At 47.0% G+C, this 15,857-nt stretch overlaps 1 long non-coding RNA gene across 1 annotated transcript; it reads right to left on the minus strand.

Moving 5' to 3' along the window:
• Positions 1-1,186: 1,186 nt before the first annotated feature.
• On the minus strand, positions 1,187-15,835 carry LOC129048892 (uncharacterized). The gene is made up of 2 exons (XR_008511567.2): positions 5,345-15,835; positions 1,187-5,110 (listed from the first exon to the last, which is right to left on the minus strand). It is a non-coding gene; the product is annotated as an uncharacterized LOC129048892 (long non-coding RNA).
• Positions 15,836-15,857: the final 22 nt, after the last annotated feature.

Raw genomic sequence — 15,857 nt, forward strand, 5'->3', positions numbered from 1 at the left:
CAGGCCCCCCGCCATGCCTATATAAGGTCAATAGTGTAAAACATTGCCTACCACTCTAAGATTGTAAGCATTTAAAGTTAACATGCAAACTTTGGAAATGTGAAAAAGTACTTTATTACTCTAGTCACTGTCAATTTATAGACCCCTGACTTTCTGGAAATAAAATGTGTAATTACCTTTTACTCTGATCATAATCTCCCACCTGTCTAAGAGGTTATTTATTCCTTATTTAGAGGGCCTCTATTGCCATGTGCCTGGAATTATATGCTCATCACTTTATGAAGAATAAAATTTGTCTTTCCTGCCTTAAGAAAGTTACATTCGTTCTTCCGCTCAAATCCTGATCTGGTCCATTAAAGAGTGTTCGCAGACAAAGTTTCTGAAAGATTAGAGAAGAATCCCCCCCAAGATTGCCCCAACACTAAACTACAAACAGTCTTTTATTTAAATAAGGAGACAGCTTTCTAAAAGTATACATTCTCTAATAAAAGCAGTTTATTATTTTGAATGATTTAATGGTTTTCTACACAATTTACATCACAACACAACATGTAAATTTTAGCAATAACATCCGATTCTAACAGCACATCATGCTATTCCTTTCATAGAGCCTTCAGAGATTCAATGCTAAACAAATTTCCTTAGTTGCATTAAGGCACTGATCACTTTAGAGGCTTTTAAGAAATTATTTAAAGATGCAAATGCCTCTCTGAAGTGTACTATCCCATCACTGAAGCCCACAGGAACAAGTCCTACAATTTTAAAGAGGCTCGATGGGAAAATTTCTCAATCCTGAAATCCCCTAGGGAAGGGGTCAGGAGAAAGTGCCATGGTTGATATTTAAGAACTCCACAGCTCTTAAAAATAAGCACTTATCCCTAACATGCAATACTGCAGATGCAAGTTAAACTTATCTGTTAACAGCTGCCTGCTGTTTTCTGCTCCCAGATGAAATGAAGCAACTCTTCTGATAACGAAGAGATACCTGTCTGAGGCAAACGAAACATTGGCACACAGCACAGCCTCCTCAATCCACTTGATCCCAACTCATCTCTCATTTATTTCGGCTTCTTTTATTCCAGGATTATGTAGTGTAACATTTTCATTTCATTTCGCTTTTATTCTGCTTTTGTAAAAGCAGTATTTTGAGATGGACATTGGCTCTTCATTGTATTTCTCATCATTATTTTTGTGGTTATAGCTTGACAAGCAATTAACTTTAAAATGGTAGATTCCATAACTTTAAATTGGTAGCTTTCATTTGCTTAAAATTTTTTGGCATATGCAGATATGTTCTCATCAGTAGTAAGAATCTCAGGGTTATGCTTATTCCCCAATGGAGGTATGACATATAATCTTTTCTGCCTTTACTTATCATTCACCAAGGAGCTGTTTTCTCTGCATCTAGGCCATCATACTGCCAGGCTGGTTATGACTCAGAAGATGTTATCTGAAAAAAGTCTATAGAAAAAAAAAAAGTTTCCCCTCCCTCATCAACAAAAGCCCACCCTCTAAGAGACATTCAAGCTGAACTATCACAATTCTTAATCAGTTACGATTTACAAACAGATAAATTTAAAATACACAATTTACAAAATTTTTGAAGCATACCTTAACATCGTTTTGCAGTTAAACAATGGAAAAGTATTTCTCCTATGCTAAAAAAAACTTGCTTACACGCAACTGAAAATAGAATCTTACTTGATAATACAAAAGCTACCATCAGAAGAAATCCCTTCAGGATCATTAAGCCACTTCCTTTGCTCTGAAGTTTCTATAGTAGTTTTAAATTATTATTAAATCACCTGAAAAAAATTCCAAAAGAGAACCACACACTACCATATCCAAACAACTTTTGCATTTCCCATAATTGTAGTTAAATGTCAGCCCAGTGGGCCAGACCAACCCCCAGTTCAATACTTTCCTTCCCCAAGCTCTATACTTTGAAGGAAAACAGATACAGTATCAAATTATGACACTTTCCTTGCCCAAATTAATGCACTGGAACACCCAGTGGCTCATATATAACTTCCTCCAGCTTCCCAATTCAAAAACTGGGGGAAACAAAAACTAAATCATTGAGAGTTACTTGCCAACTTGAAGTTGATATTTCTTTACCTTTTCCATCCTAAGACTTTTAAGTTCTCTGGCATGAGTTTATCTGCAATCATAAACTAAACAATTACCTAAACCCACCCCACCAATCCCAACCGTAACAGGCCACTGCCAACTAATTGCCAATATCTGCCCCTCCCCTTTAATAAAACTTTTAAGAAGTCACATTATTGGAAAACTTAACTTCAACATTTGGCCTACTCAAGCTCTTCTGAAGTTCTCCTGAGATGACTGAATATGAACCAAAGCTGCACTGTGCTGTACTTTTCAGCTTCAACTGGGAATACTCTTCCAAGGATAAAAGCAGCTCCAGTCCCTGAAGGTGTTCGTGCCAACAGCACAGCGGTACACTCCTTCTCTAACCCAGTTTGTCAATAGTACTATAGCATCTGTAGAAAATCTTAGAAAAAAACATTTTCTCCCCCACCCTCTCTCTTCCCTGTTAAGACCATCCCAAAATACTTCAAGTAAAAAACAAGTTTAAGGAGTTAAGCACTTTTAAAGTCTGATTAAGGGGGTGGGGGGAAAAAAGAGTAACTACCAGCCATTTCTCCAATGGACATCTCTTCCACAGACCTCAACGTGAGAACTGCTCTAGTTTCTATAAACTGTAAACCTGTGGTGGTCTGATTATCCTGATATTGGATTTTCTTGTTTTCTGTTACACCTTGAGTCATTTGCCTTTAGGATTCTAGACAGACCTAAGGGAAAAAGAACTGAAAACATATTTTGCCCCCACCCCCACAAAAAAAATACTGAAAACTGCCCCCCCCCCCGCCTCAGTCACACATCCAAACTCTATATTTACAAAACGAATTCAGGGTGAGAAGTAAAAACAGGTCATCCATTGACAAAACTGAAATACTTCATTACCCCAACTAAACATACAAACTGCTTACAGATTTGCTGAAATTGTCTCAATTTTGGCTATCAAATTCATTTGGTTTTCCTCAAATTCGTAAAAAAAAAAAAAAAAAACCACAAACTTGCCATCTACTATTTCTCCAGGACTTGGCAGTCTGCCCTCAAAAGCTTCAGACAAGATTCATGAGTATAAGCCTGAAAAAGAGAAACCTACAACACCCGGAAATCGGCCTACGTCCCCATTTAAATCCCTTTACACCTCAGTACGAAACTCCCCCATTACATTAGAAAAGTAAATAAAAAGTTACCATACTCAAGTTCCAGAAAAACAACATATTGCCGACCTCACGGATTTTTACCAACCACTCGCTTTCCCTGTGGCCTTGGCACACTGGCATGCTGGTCTAGGATCCTCTATCTACGCACAACGCCTGCTCGCCTCCTCCGTGTGGTTGCCAAGCCAAGCCGCCTGCTAGCTTCATCACCAAATCGCACTCGCTCCTTCCTGGAATCCTTTTGCCTAGCTTCACCACCAAATCGTTAGCGCTCCTTCCTTCTTCCTAGCTTCCTTCACCAAATCGCACTGGCTCCTGGACTCTCTTCCTATCTTCACGAACTGCTGCTTGCTCCTCAGTCCTAGCTTCATCAAACACTGGTTCCTGGAATCCTGTCTGCTGCTGTCTTCCTAGATTCACTGAATCCACTTCTGTGTAGCACCTGGGTCAGCTGTCAATGCTAGTCCTCAGGATTTAAAAAATAATCTTAACTCAAAGTCCAATGCAAAAACATTAAGTTGGTAATTACTCTTGATCTTGAATTACTTCCGTTACCAAAAATCCTTCAAATTTTTCAAACTAAGCTACTGTATTTAAGGCCTTCCAAATTCTTCTAACTCTTCCAAAAGCCTTCTGCCTTAGTTTTTTTAAATTACACCAGTCCTTTTAGTAGCTTTTTGATGTGATTTTTAACCAACTTCCCCTTCTAGCTTCAACTATTCTTCTAAATTGGTTCTGGTCTACGTAAATACCCTCATCTTCTCAAGCTTTACCTTCTAACTTCTGCACCACCAGAAATTAAATTGATGGGCTTTTAAAATAAATTGGTTACCAATAACTTCCTCATTTTTTCAGTGCTATTTTATCCAATTTTTGGCTTTATATTTTTCTATCTTCTATGCTTCTCCAATACTTGTCTTAGCTTCTGTTTTTCATTTTCTATCTTAAACTCTTGACAATATTTTTTCTATCTTGTTTCTATCTTCCAGTTTTCTTCTAAGTTTGTACATTTTGCCCTCAGTTTTTTGTTTCCTAGCTTGTCTAATTTTTTTCTTCTGCTTCCTTTCAGGTTTAAACTTATTTTTCTTCTAAAAGTATGTTTTTATCTTCTAATTTCCCTATCTTCTCTATTCTTCGCCTTCCTGTACTTCTGTCTTCCAGTTTTCCACTTCAAACTTCTCATCTTCTCCAAATTGTTTCATCCTACCACTCCCAATTAATCTTTCCATTTTCGTCTGCGTTTAGTAAATGCGTTAACTAGGCTTTAAATGACGCAATTCTCCCTGCGTCATGGATTTCAAGGTCTTTTAATCACCTTCGGTTTAATCTCTTTAAATGATCGCCTTCAAATTATTTTAATCACCTACAACTTTTAAAGTAAACTTTAAGCTGTTTAAGTCACCTTCATTTTAATCTGAAAGCATTGCCCTTCTACTGGTATTAATTCAGGGCTCTGTAGTCCTTTCTCTCGATTTTCTTTCAAATACATTTTTTTACTCCATGAAGAAGCTTCATCTCAACCTCCGTCATGTTTTAGAAACCTTTTTATCTTTTCCTTCCTCATGCTACTCTTTAAGTCTTCATATTTTCTCTTAAAATCTTAAGTTATTAAAATTACGTTAAGAACTTAACGCTAAGCAATATCTTAGTAACCTATTGACTATATTTCTTAAGCAGTCGTATTACTCTCCCTTTCAAAGAGAAAAAAACTTATCTGCGGTTTCCTCAAGCTGCGCCCGCCCTCTCAGCAGCAACCCCTGCGCTGGCTGCCTCAATGCCTATCTCACCTCCCGGCCGAGGCCTATTTATAGGCGGAGTACAACTCGCATCACCGGAATTCGATCACCTTCCGCCGCCTTTGTGAGGGAGGCAAAAAGTAGTTCCTCGGTTAAAAATAGGTTCTAGTTTTACTTTTCTAGATTTTTCTTAACAGCTTATGGAACTTGAGTGCAAACTACACATGCAGAAATACTTAAATTACTAGCGTGTGGAAAGATTTTAGCTGAAAACTTTAGACAAAAGAAACATGGAAATCATATTTTAAACGGGTCATCAAACACCTCACAAAACCCCCGGAACTTTTTAAATACCTCTTAAAGCACTTTTTGTGTTGTCTTGAGGGATAGTAGGTATAGTTTACTACCCTTTGAAGGAAGATTAAGGTGTGATAGTTCAGGGCTTTACTTTCCATTACGCAACTGAGCCCCAGCCTTGCAGGGACGGTTGAGAAGTGGCGAAATGGCGGACTCTCTCCCCCAACTGCCTGCAGTCGTGCGACTTGCTCCAAAGACAGCCACACGTTTTGCTTTTTTATTCGAGAAATCCGAGCAGCACGGGCTGTCTGCTTGGGAAGTCTTAGAAACGTGAAAACCCACTCTTGGAAAACGCCTCAATCCCACACCACAGAGCTGCTTCCCTGCCTGAGCCCCCGGGTCCGTTGGCTGCCAGTGGCCCACTCTGATCTGCGGCCCCCGGTTGCCGCCAGCCCCTCACGGCCCGCACAGAAATTTTTCTACCGTTTTTCAGCTTGCAGACTCTCCTGAAAGTGCTCACAAGGCAAATCGCCATAGAAAGCAAGTTCAAGTGGTCTTTTAAAGTAGCCCAACTAAGCGAATGGCTTTGTCTCCGAAGACACAGGGACCTTGGGGAGGCAGTCAGGGACACACCCTGGAATGTTTACACTGCTCTGGGTCTGCTTTTCTAGAGGTTTTTGTTTTGCAGATTCTGTTTTATGCCTGGTTAGGTCTGAGCTTCAGACTTTCTGAACCGGAGCAGGAAAAAAAATAAGAGCTTTCCTCCAAACCCCAAGACCAAACTGCAGGGTTTGAGTGGTTTTATCTAAATACCACCACCTGGAATGGCCAGTCTAAAGGGACGGCTAAAGTAACAGTACAACTCGTCGCTGCGTCCCAAGGACTCAGGGAAACCTGGCCTCCGGGAGGCGGCAAAGGGCACCTGCTTTCAGGCGGGCTGAGGCCTTCAGCCGAGCTGAGGCTTCCCGGCGCCCGGCTTCCGCGTTGCTAAAATGGCGCGGCGCCTAAGAGGGCAGGTGAGACGCTAGTTGCGGGGCTCCAGTGCTTTACAGAAGCCTCGGGCTGCAGGTGGCGGAGGAGACAGCGGGGGCGGGGAGCCACTGGGCAAGCGGCGAGGCTGCGGCAGGAACAAAGGCCGGGGGAGGGGCGGCTCGCGAGCGCCGCGCAAGGATACGCGAAGGCCGTGAGCCGCCCTCCCTTTGTGAAGCGCTGGCTCGTGGGCGGGCGCCACTGGTTCTAACCGGCTCTAGCCGGTCCTGGCCGCCTTCCCGGAGCTGTGGCGGTTGGCGCAGCGCGTGACTGCGCACGCGCGCCCCGCCCTGACGCCTGTGCCTGTTCTGGGGAATGGCATGGGGGCGGGGTGGCAGCTGGTCTGGGAACTTCTCGGTCGCTACTCTGCGCTGTCACCGCACTTGGGGGCTGGTCTTCCTTTCGTAGAGCTGCTGCCCAACTTCCCTTTTCAGTCTACGTCTTCCTTTCCCACCTTTCTCCTGTCCTTTGTCATTTCCTCCATATAGTCTCGATGTCATCCATTAATTTAAAATCAGAACACGACCCTCGTGTAGCTATCAAGGGCTATGGCGTTATTGTAAAATATCTTCGTCGTTTGTATGTCACCAGATCTTACTAGTCTAGAATTCTCGGGGCAGAAGTGGTCTCAGGCTGACCTTGCAGCAGCCTAATTTTTTAGAAAAGAAACTGAAGCAATGACCTAAAATGGAGAGTTCCAGGGCACACAAAGTTTGGAGCTGGACGGGGTGGTGACACCCACCCTCTCTGCTCCCTCACCCCCGGGTGTTTAGAACCTGTATCCATGGCTTGTTTTTAGGCAGTCAACTCCGAGGGGAGAGATTAGTGACGCTGTATAGGTTAGAATGGCAACTACACAATGACACAGCAGCTCTGTGAAGTTGATTACTAAAACCCCTTTGGCTCCTGTAAATGATGCAGGTTGTGTAAGGTGTTGGTGAGCTGCCCCGGGGGCTCCAGCAAATGAGGGTCCTGTTTTCTGGGCCAACTAACTCCCTGTCCCCACCTGCCCACATAAAGCAGGGCCTGTTGAAGCAGCTGTTCTCAATTGACGCTGGTGAAACCGTTCTTGTTTTCTTTCTTTCTTTCTTTTTTTTTTTAAAGCCCGTAAGAGTGGAATATTACTGAGATGCAGCCGGATCCCTTCAGACACGGTCCTGATGCTTGTTCTGGGGTTGGAAATTTTTTAGTAGAATTTTATCGCTGGATGGAGGAAAACTGAGGCAGGTCACCTCGTTTCACAAATGGGGATTTGGGGGCCTGGAGATTTTGTGATTTGCTTGAAATGACGCACAGCTAATTAATAGCAGAAGCTGTTCTTGAATCCCAGATTTTCCACGTCCTGCTGCCTCCCTTCCTCTCCAGCGCTTCTGTCAGTCTCCCCAACTGCGGTTTTTCTGTATCTAGGGGAGGACCTAGGACCTGCTCTGTGCTCTCTCTGCTCTCTCCCTCACTCTAGAGTGAGTGAGATGAACGTTAAGAGCCCTGAAGTGCTTTAAATTATTGTGTCACTGCATTAATTTTCATTACTTTTACAGATTACAGAATGTTTCTTTGTTTTTTTTTTTTTGGAGACGAAGTCTCACTCTGTCGCCGAGGCTGGAGTGCAGTGGCGGGATCTCGGCTCACCGGAACCTCCGCCTCCCTGGTTCAAGCAATTCTCTTGCCTCAGCCTCCCGAGTAGCTGGGACTACAGGTGCCCACCACCAAACCCGACTAATTTTTTGTAGTTTTAGTAGAGACAGGGTTTCACCGTGTTAACCAGGATGGTCTGGATCTCCTGACCTCGTGATCCACCCGCCTCAGCCTCCCAAAGTGCTGGGATTACAGGCTTGAGCCACTGCGCCCGGCCGCCAGAATGTTGTACAGTCATCCCTTGGTATCCATGGGGCCTTGGTTCTAAAACCTCTCCTCGGATACTAAAATCTGAAGATGCTCAAGTTCCTTATGTAACCTACAGATATCCTCCCATATCCCTTAAATCATCTCTAGTTTGCTTATAATACCTAATACAATGTAAATAGTTTTGATATTGTATTGATGAGGGAGTAACAAGAAGAAACGAAGTCTGTACATGTTCAATACAGACTCAATTTTAAATTTTTTTTTTTTTTTTTTTTGAGATGGAGTTTCACTCTTGTAGCCCAGGCTGGAGTGCAATGGCGCGATCTCGGCTCACTGCAACCTCCACCTCCCAGGTTCGAGGGATTCTCCTGCCTCAACCTGCCGAGTAGCTGGAATTACAGACATGCACCATCACGCCCGGCTAATTTTGTATTTTTAGTAGAGACAGGGTTTCACCATGTTGGTCAGGCTGGTCTCAAACTCCTGACCTCAGGTGATCTGCCTCCCTTGGCCTCCCAAAGTGCTGGGATTACAGGCGTGACCCACCATGCCCGGCCTTTAAAAATATTTTTGATTCACAGTTGTTTGAATCCACAAATGTGAAAACCCATAAAGGGGCCAAGGCTGTTGGATCATATGAGGTCAGGAGTTCCAGACCAGCCTGTCCAACTTGGTAAAACTCGGTCTCTACTAAAAATGCAAAAATCAGCCAGGTGTGGTGGCCGCGTGCCTGTAATCCCATCTACTCAGGAGGCTAAGGCACGAGAATCACTTGAAGCCGGAAGGCAGAGGTTGTGGTGAGCCAAGATTGCGTCACTGCACTCCAGCCTGGGCAACAGAGCAAGACAACGTCTAAAAAAAAAAAAACTCTAAAAAATGAAATAATAAAAAAAGACAGCCTAAAATTGCCATGTACTTTAGTGAGGAGATTAATAATATATTTGATTATGTGGCCTTCTGACCACTCTTGGAACTAAGGATCTTTTTAACATAACACTGAATTTTTTCAAGGCACCTTTTCTCTGTACTGCGTCTGTGCTCCTTTTAACTTCATAATGTCCGATGGAAGCTGCCCCCTCCATTAGTCCTTTAATATCATGTTTGTTCCCTTTCACTTTAGTCTCAAACCTAGACTTCATTTGTGCCTAAGGACACAAATATAAGAGGGCAAATTTGTTTTAGCCAGTCATCTCATGCTCCCCTCAAAAAAGCCCAGGCTAAAAATAGAAGGCCCTTGGTTCTGGTTTCTGGCAATTACTCCACTGACAAACAGCCCTGTGACCTCAGACACCAACCCAAATAACTTCCCAGTAGCAACTGAGATATGTAAAATGAGAGGATTCCATACAAAAAGCCATGATGCTGATTCTATAAAATACAGTAAACAAAGGGGTGGGGAGAGGACATGAAAGACTTTAGGCTGGGGCCGGGCGTGGTGGCTCATGCCTGTAATCCCAACACTTTGGGAGGCTGAGGCAGGCGGATCACCAGGTCAAGAGATCGAGACCACCCTGGCCAACATGGGGAAACCCCATCTCTACTAAAAATACAAAAATTAGCTGGGACGTGGTGGAGGGCCGCCTGTAGTCCCAGCTACTCGAGAGACTGAGGCAAGAGAATCACTTGAACCCTAGAGGCAGAGGTTGCAGTGAGCTGAGATGGTGCCACTGCACTTCAGCCTGGCAAGAGAGCGAGACTGTCTCAAAAAAAAAAGGAAAGATCTTAGGCCTCCTGGCTGTACCTTCGAGAAGGCGGGGTGCTGAAAAAGACTAAAAGGGCAAAAAGTTTGCATCCAGCCTCCAAGCATACAGTCAGCAAGGCCCTACCTTAATCCTCCTGACTCACGCCAGGCCAGAAACCTCCAGAGAATGCCAGAATCCACTCCACCCCTTCCCTGATTGGCAAGTCCAGTCAGGCTTAGTCAAGAGACAAGCTTCTGAGAGATCCTTCATCTACGGCCCTGGAGCCCAGAGGCCAGAGTGGCTGAGTCTTCATGGCACCTGGATTCCTCCCAGGCCTCCTTTGATTTTATCTAATCCTGTAATTTTTTCTTTAATTCTGCATTTCCAGAGCTCTCTAGAAATGCAGGTCAGAAATGAAGGGCAAAGACAGTCCCAAGAAAACAATTTTCTTGTTTTTTTTTGTTTTTTGTTTTTTTTTCTTGAGACAGTTTTTTGCTCTTGTTGCCCAGGCTAGAGTGCAGTGACTGTAACCTCTGCCTTCCGGGTTCAAGCGATTCTGCTGCCTCAGCCTCCCAAGTAGCTGGGATTGCAAGTGCCCGCCACCATGCCCGGCTAGTTTTCATATTTTTAGTGGAGACGGGGTTTTACCATGTTGGCTAGGCTGGTCTGGTACTCCTGACCTTAAGTGATCCGCCTGCCTCTGCCTCCAAAAGTGCTGGGATTACAGGCATGAGCCACCACACCCAGCCCAAACTTTCTTGTTTTCTAAAGATTTTAGGAATTTGCAGTTCCCAATCCCATCCCCTGGCTGCCCACCTTCCCAGAGCCGATTTCTGGAACAATGTGACCTTCCATAGCTGCTGCACAAACTTAGGCTCCCTCACCTACTGTGACCACCCCACAGCAGGAAAAAACCTACAGAGATGATGCAGCTCAGAGCTCTATGATATGGAAGACAGAGCATTGTTTTCTAGGGGATTTTGGACAGCTAATAATTTACCCTGTAGAACATGTAAAATTATCCCTTGAAACCCACCAGACAGGCCCATCACTTCACAGAGAGCTGAGGGCAATTCCAGCAAGAATGAGTTACAGAAACTAGAAGTGGCTGTGTCATTGACCTTCCCAAAATGATATGCGGAAGAGGCAGCCAGGGCCTCTTCCATCACAGCCCTGAATCACCAGGACAGGAGGGTAGGGGAAACAGATTCTCTCTTCCTGAGACAAGAAAACATCTTCTAAATGTACCCACCTCTACTTCTAGCAAGCATTCCTTGTTAGATAGAATCCTCTTTCAGGGAGGGGAATAAAGGAGAAAGTATCTTTTTTGTTGTTGTTGTTCTTTCTTAGGAGAAAGTGTCTTAAGAAAGCAATTCCCCACCCCCCGCCTGAGAGTTCCAGGCTCCTAGTTCCGTCCTTGGTCTATTTGCTGCATAATGTACTTGGCCCTGGGCCCTGAGGCCTATTGGTGGATCCTTCCGAAAGGCCTGGCTGTGTCAGCCCAGCTGTAGCACTGTGGGCTGTAGGAGGACAGATTGACATCGAGGGGCACAACGGGGCTGTCCCCCATGCCTTCCTGGGGGCCGCGTCTGTAAAACCCTCTATCCACTCCCTGTGCATCTTTATTTTCTGTAACATGTATTGAGTGCTGTGCCTCACAACAGCCCTGTGGGGGAGGTGGTGTTGCTCTCCCCTTAGATGGATGAGGAAACTGAGGCAAAGAGCTGTCATTTGCCAAATCACCAGAGCCTGGCACACAGTAGAAGCTCCATGTGTGTCTACTGAGTAGTGACTCAATGAATACATTGGAATAGTATCTTTTTTGGAATTTATAACACACACACACACACACACACACACACACACACACACACACACACAACCAGAATACTGAAAAGCTTCCACAGGAACAGATCATTCCACAGGAACAGAACGGATTTAGACTTGACGTAAATGTGAATGCCCATCAGGATGGAGTGGAATGGCACTAAGCTAGCTGTACTGCGTGGGAAACTGGGAACTGCTTTCCTCTGGAGGTCTGTTCAGAACTTCTGAACCAACTGCCATCCACAGAGACAGGGGAGAAAACCCGGAGGCCACCTGTGGTTTCCATGCAGCTCTGATGGAGCATTCACCCCTCTACCTCCTACCCACCCCCTGCCCAGTGCAGGGTAGTGAGCCCGGCTCAGCCCTTGCTGTCCTTGCCCCATGAGTCACCGCGGGAGACGCCTGCTGAGTGAACCTTCCCAAGTGGCCTGAAGGAACAATGAGGCTCTCAGGGAGTCACAGCGCGTTCTTGTGTCCCTGATCTTTTCAGTCATGCTTCGGGTCCCCGGCAGATGTTTGTATTGGCCTGGCACACCCAGCATGAGGCTGATTAAACATCCTCCATGAGCATGCGCACGCGCGCGCGCGCACACACACACGCACACACACACACACACACACGTATATTCATTCTTCCTCAATGCAGGTGTGCCCACATCCCACAGACGCACATCTCCTGGGACAAGGGGGCAGCGGCCACAAGGTTTCAGGCACTTTGCCGGGGTGTGTTTCTCAACACTGCTGGATTAAAACAGAAGCCCGCAGAATGGCAGGGCCTTCTCCTGAACTGGTAATAGTGGATCAGAGCCACCCAGTGTTTGAGTGGCATAAACCTCTAGGTAGCAAGTTCCCATTCCCACAGGTATCCTCCGGAAGCTGGGTGACCTTCCTAGGGTTCTTCAGTATCCCTGCATTGCAAAGAAGCTGGTCAAGAAAACTTGAGATTTTTTTTCCAATCCTGAAAATCCATAATTCTAAGTAGCCCCTCATGCAACAATGGAATAAGACTCAGAAAAGTTACATTCCCACAGCACTTTTTAGAGATGTGGGCAGATGGCCTCTAGGGCCCGGACATCTCCCTGAGTTAGCTGTAGGGACACTCACACCCTGGCTGCCCACCTTGTGGGCTTTCTCCTGGAAGCTTATGCAAGGGGTCAGGCTGCATTCAGTCTAGCCATGAGGGGAACAGATTAGTACAGGGAGTGTCACAACAGGAACAGAGCCCAGGAGAGACTGTATTCTGGCTAGAAAATTCCAGAAGCCAGGCTGGGCGTGGTGGCTCACACCTGTAACCCCAGTACTTTGGGAGGCCGAGGTGGGCAGGTCATTTGAGGTCAGGAGTTCGAGACCAGCCTGACCAACATGGTGAAACCTTGTCTCTACTAAAATACAAAAATTAGCCGGGCATGGTGCTAGGCGCCTGTAATCCCAGCTACTCGGGAGGCTGAGGCAGGCAGGAGAATCGCTTGAACCCAGGAGGCGGAGGTTGCCATGAGCCGAGATTGCGCCACTGCCCTCCAGCCTGGGCAACAGTGAGCCTCCATCTCAACAACAACAACAACAAAAAGGATGTGTAGGATTTAATAAACTTTTATGAGAGGCAGGGGGTGGGGAATATCTCAGACAGAATGGGTGAACAGAGGCCCTGCACCTGCACACCCCAAACTGGCAAGGCTTGTGTGGGGAGGAGGAAATGACTGGCCAGGTGGGTGCTGGGTGCAGCTGTTGGCAGGAAAGCAAGAGAAGACTGCAGTGAGGTCTGGGCTGGCGTGGACACCTGGAGAGGGCCATGGACATGGCTCTTAGGGCAGAAGGATGGCTTCTGAGCTGGGAGAAGCCCTGGCTTCCGGAAGCGTTGTCTGGCTGCTCTGGGCAAGATGGCAGAGCTAGGAGATGCAGCAGAGGGGAGGGCACTGAGGCCCAGTGCCATAGCCCAGGCCAGAGGTCATGGGGCCTGGATTGGGAGTTGGGGGGTGGCCATGGGACAAGAGAAAGGAAAGGCTGTGAAAGAGTGGACTGAAGCTGCCTGTGCCTGCAATGCAGGCCCCCTCCCTCCTGTCTCTTAGTGCCCTGGCCCTTCCAGACTCCTGGTCTCTGCTGTCTTTGGCCCGTCTTCTGGGAATGCTCCTCTACAGCTCTTCAGAAGGCAGATTCATCGTCACCCTGACCACAGGGCACTCCTTGCACAGGACCCCTCTGGCCACTGTATCCAAAGTCACCACTTATCACCACCCCATCAGTAGTCTCTGTCCCAAGGCAGCCTATATTTTCTCGGATGACTGTGTGTTTGTTAACAGGGCTCCCTCGCTCCTCTGAGGATCAAAGGGGACAAAGGGGATTCCAGAGTTTCCAGTCTGGTTGGCAGGGAGGCCTCAGGCTCACTCCCAATACAGACATGAGAGAGAGGCAGGTCTTTGCCAACTCCACTGAGGGAGGGTCCCTCTCATCCTGGACAAAGGGCAGGGACATCATAGGGATGCCATTTTGCATTCCCAGCTGCTCCTGCTGTTCAGGAAGGCCTAACAGGAGGTGGGGTGGAGCCTGGAGCCCAGAGTAGGGAAAGGAAGGCCGTGCAAGGGGAAGGAGCTGTCAAGGTCTTCCCAGCTCCTCTTTCCCCTTGAAGTCACTTTTTCCCCTTAGAAGCTTCTAGAGATAGACATATAAAATACTCCCCCTGAGAAAACAGTGGACCCGGATCATTTCTGGAGAGCAGAAGTGCTGAACCCACAATATTTAGGTGCCCCTGGCCTTCTTCCACCCCTGCTGCCCTTACTCTGGGGGAGGCACGTCGGTGATGAGCTGATCTGACTCGAGTACTGCTGTGACGGAGGAGGCTGTTACTCCTCCTCTTTGCCCTCCCAGAAGCAGGGACCCTGGGGCATCTGGGACCTGCCAGGCACGGGGGATGGCTCTGGTATTTCATGGCAGCTCAATGCCCCACATGCCTGAAATTCTGATGCGTCCACTCCACTGGCCTTCTGTGGCTGTCCCCGTGACCTGGAGGCTGTCCTTGGCCTCTTCAAGCCTGCAGCCCCCACAAGCGGAACTCAGCCCAGCAGGGCCTAGAAGAATGTGGAGCTGGGGACTGAGTGCTGGGAAAGGAATCTGGGTGGAAATTTCCATGACTCTTCTGCTCAAGCAAAGACTGCAGCTGAGGCCCAAGATGTCAACAGAGACCAGGGCCCAGGTCACAAAAGGTCACTTTTCCTCTCTCTGGGCTCTTTATCACCTACTGCCCCACCCTGAGCCAAGGCCATAAACCTCACGCAGTCCAGCCTCCTCTGTTCCTGCCCTCCCCACCCCCGCCCCCACTGTTTGTGGCAGCAAGATCCCTACTTTCCCTACTTGCGCTGACCTCCCTCCACTGCTCCCCACGGTCACGGCCACTCTTCTGGCAGTGGGAGCCCCCCAACTTCAGGAGCCAGGTCAAGACCCCTTGAACATGAACAGTCAGTCCATGCTGCAGATTCCTGAGGCCTTCCCTGCCCAGTGACGTCACCAGCACGCCTGGGACTGTGCCCTTCATTTGGTGACTCAGCTGTTGTTTTTATTTTTTATTTTTGTTTATTTTCTTCTCATTGTTCAAACACATCTCAGCTCTTGTTATCCTGAGCTATGGTGTGTGGCTTTTATTGCTGTTTGTCATTGTCATCTGTCTTGAAAACAGAGTTCATGTCTTCTTATAGTTCTGCCTCAGCTCAGGACGGCTCTGCACATGACTTAGGCAGCATCCGCCCACACAGTCAGTCCCATGCAGCCTTGGGCTGGTGCTAGGGGCTCTAAGAGGCTCACCCCAGTCCCAGCTGGTGGTCCCTGTGGATTCCCCAGCCAGATCAGGCAGAAGTGTTTGTGGTTTGCCCTCCCTCTCTGCCCCCAGCCAGAATTCCAACCTGGCCAGTTCTAAAAGCTGAACTGTGAGGACTCAGCCCTGCCTGGAGCAGCCTTCCCTGGAGCCTGGCTGACTGCACCCACCAGCTGTCAGCTCTGGCCTAGAAATTTGGGGGTCCTGGAGACAGCAGGTCCTGCTGCCTCCCTGTCTTCCATTCAGCCTAAATGTCCACCTCCTTGGGGGCCTGCCTTCAGCTCACCTGCAGACCATAGAAGTCTCCCTGCTGTGCACCCATCCCCTGTGCTTTGGCACTCCCCACTCCGCCCCAGGGTGTTCTGCAACATCGGTAGCATGACAG

Source organism: Pongo abelii, chromosome 9, assembly GCF_028885655.2.
Source record: "Pongo abelii isolate AG06213 chromosome 9, NHGRI_mPonAbe1-v2.0_pri, whole genome shotgun sequence".
Lineage (NCBI taxonomy): Eukaryota > Metazoa > Chordata > Mammalia > Primates > Hominidae > Pongo > Pongo abelii.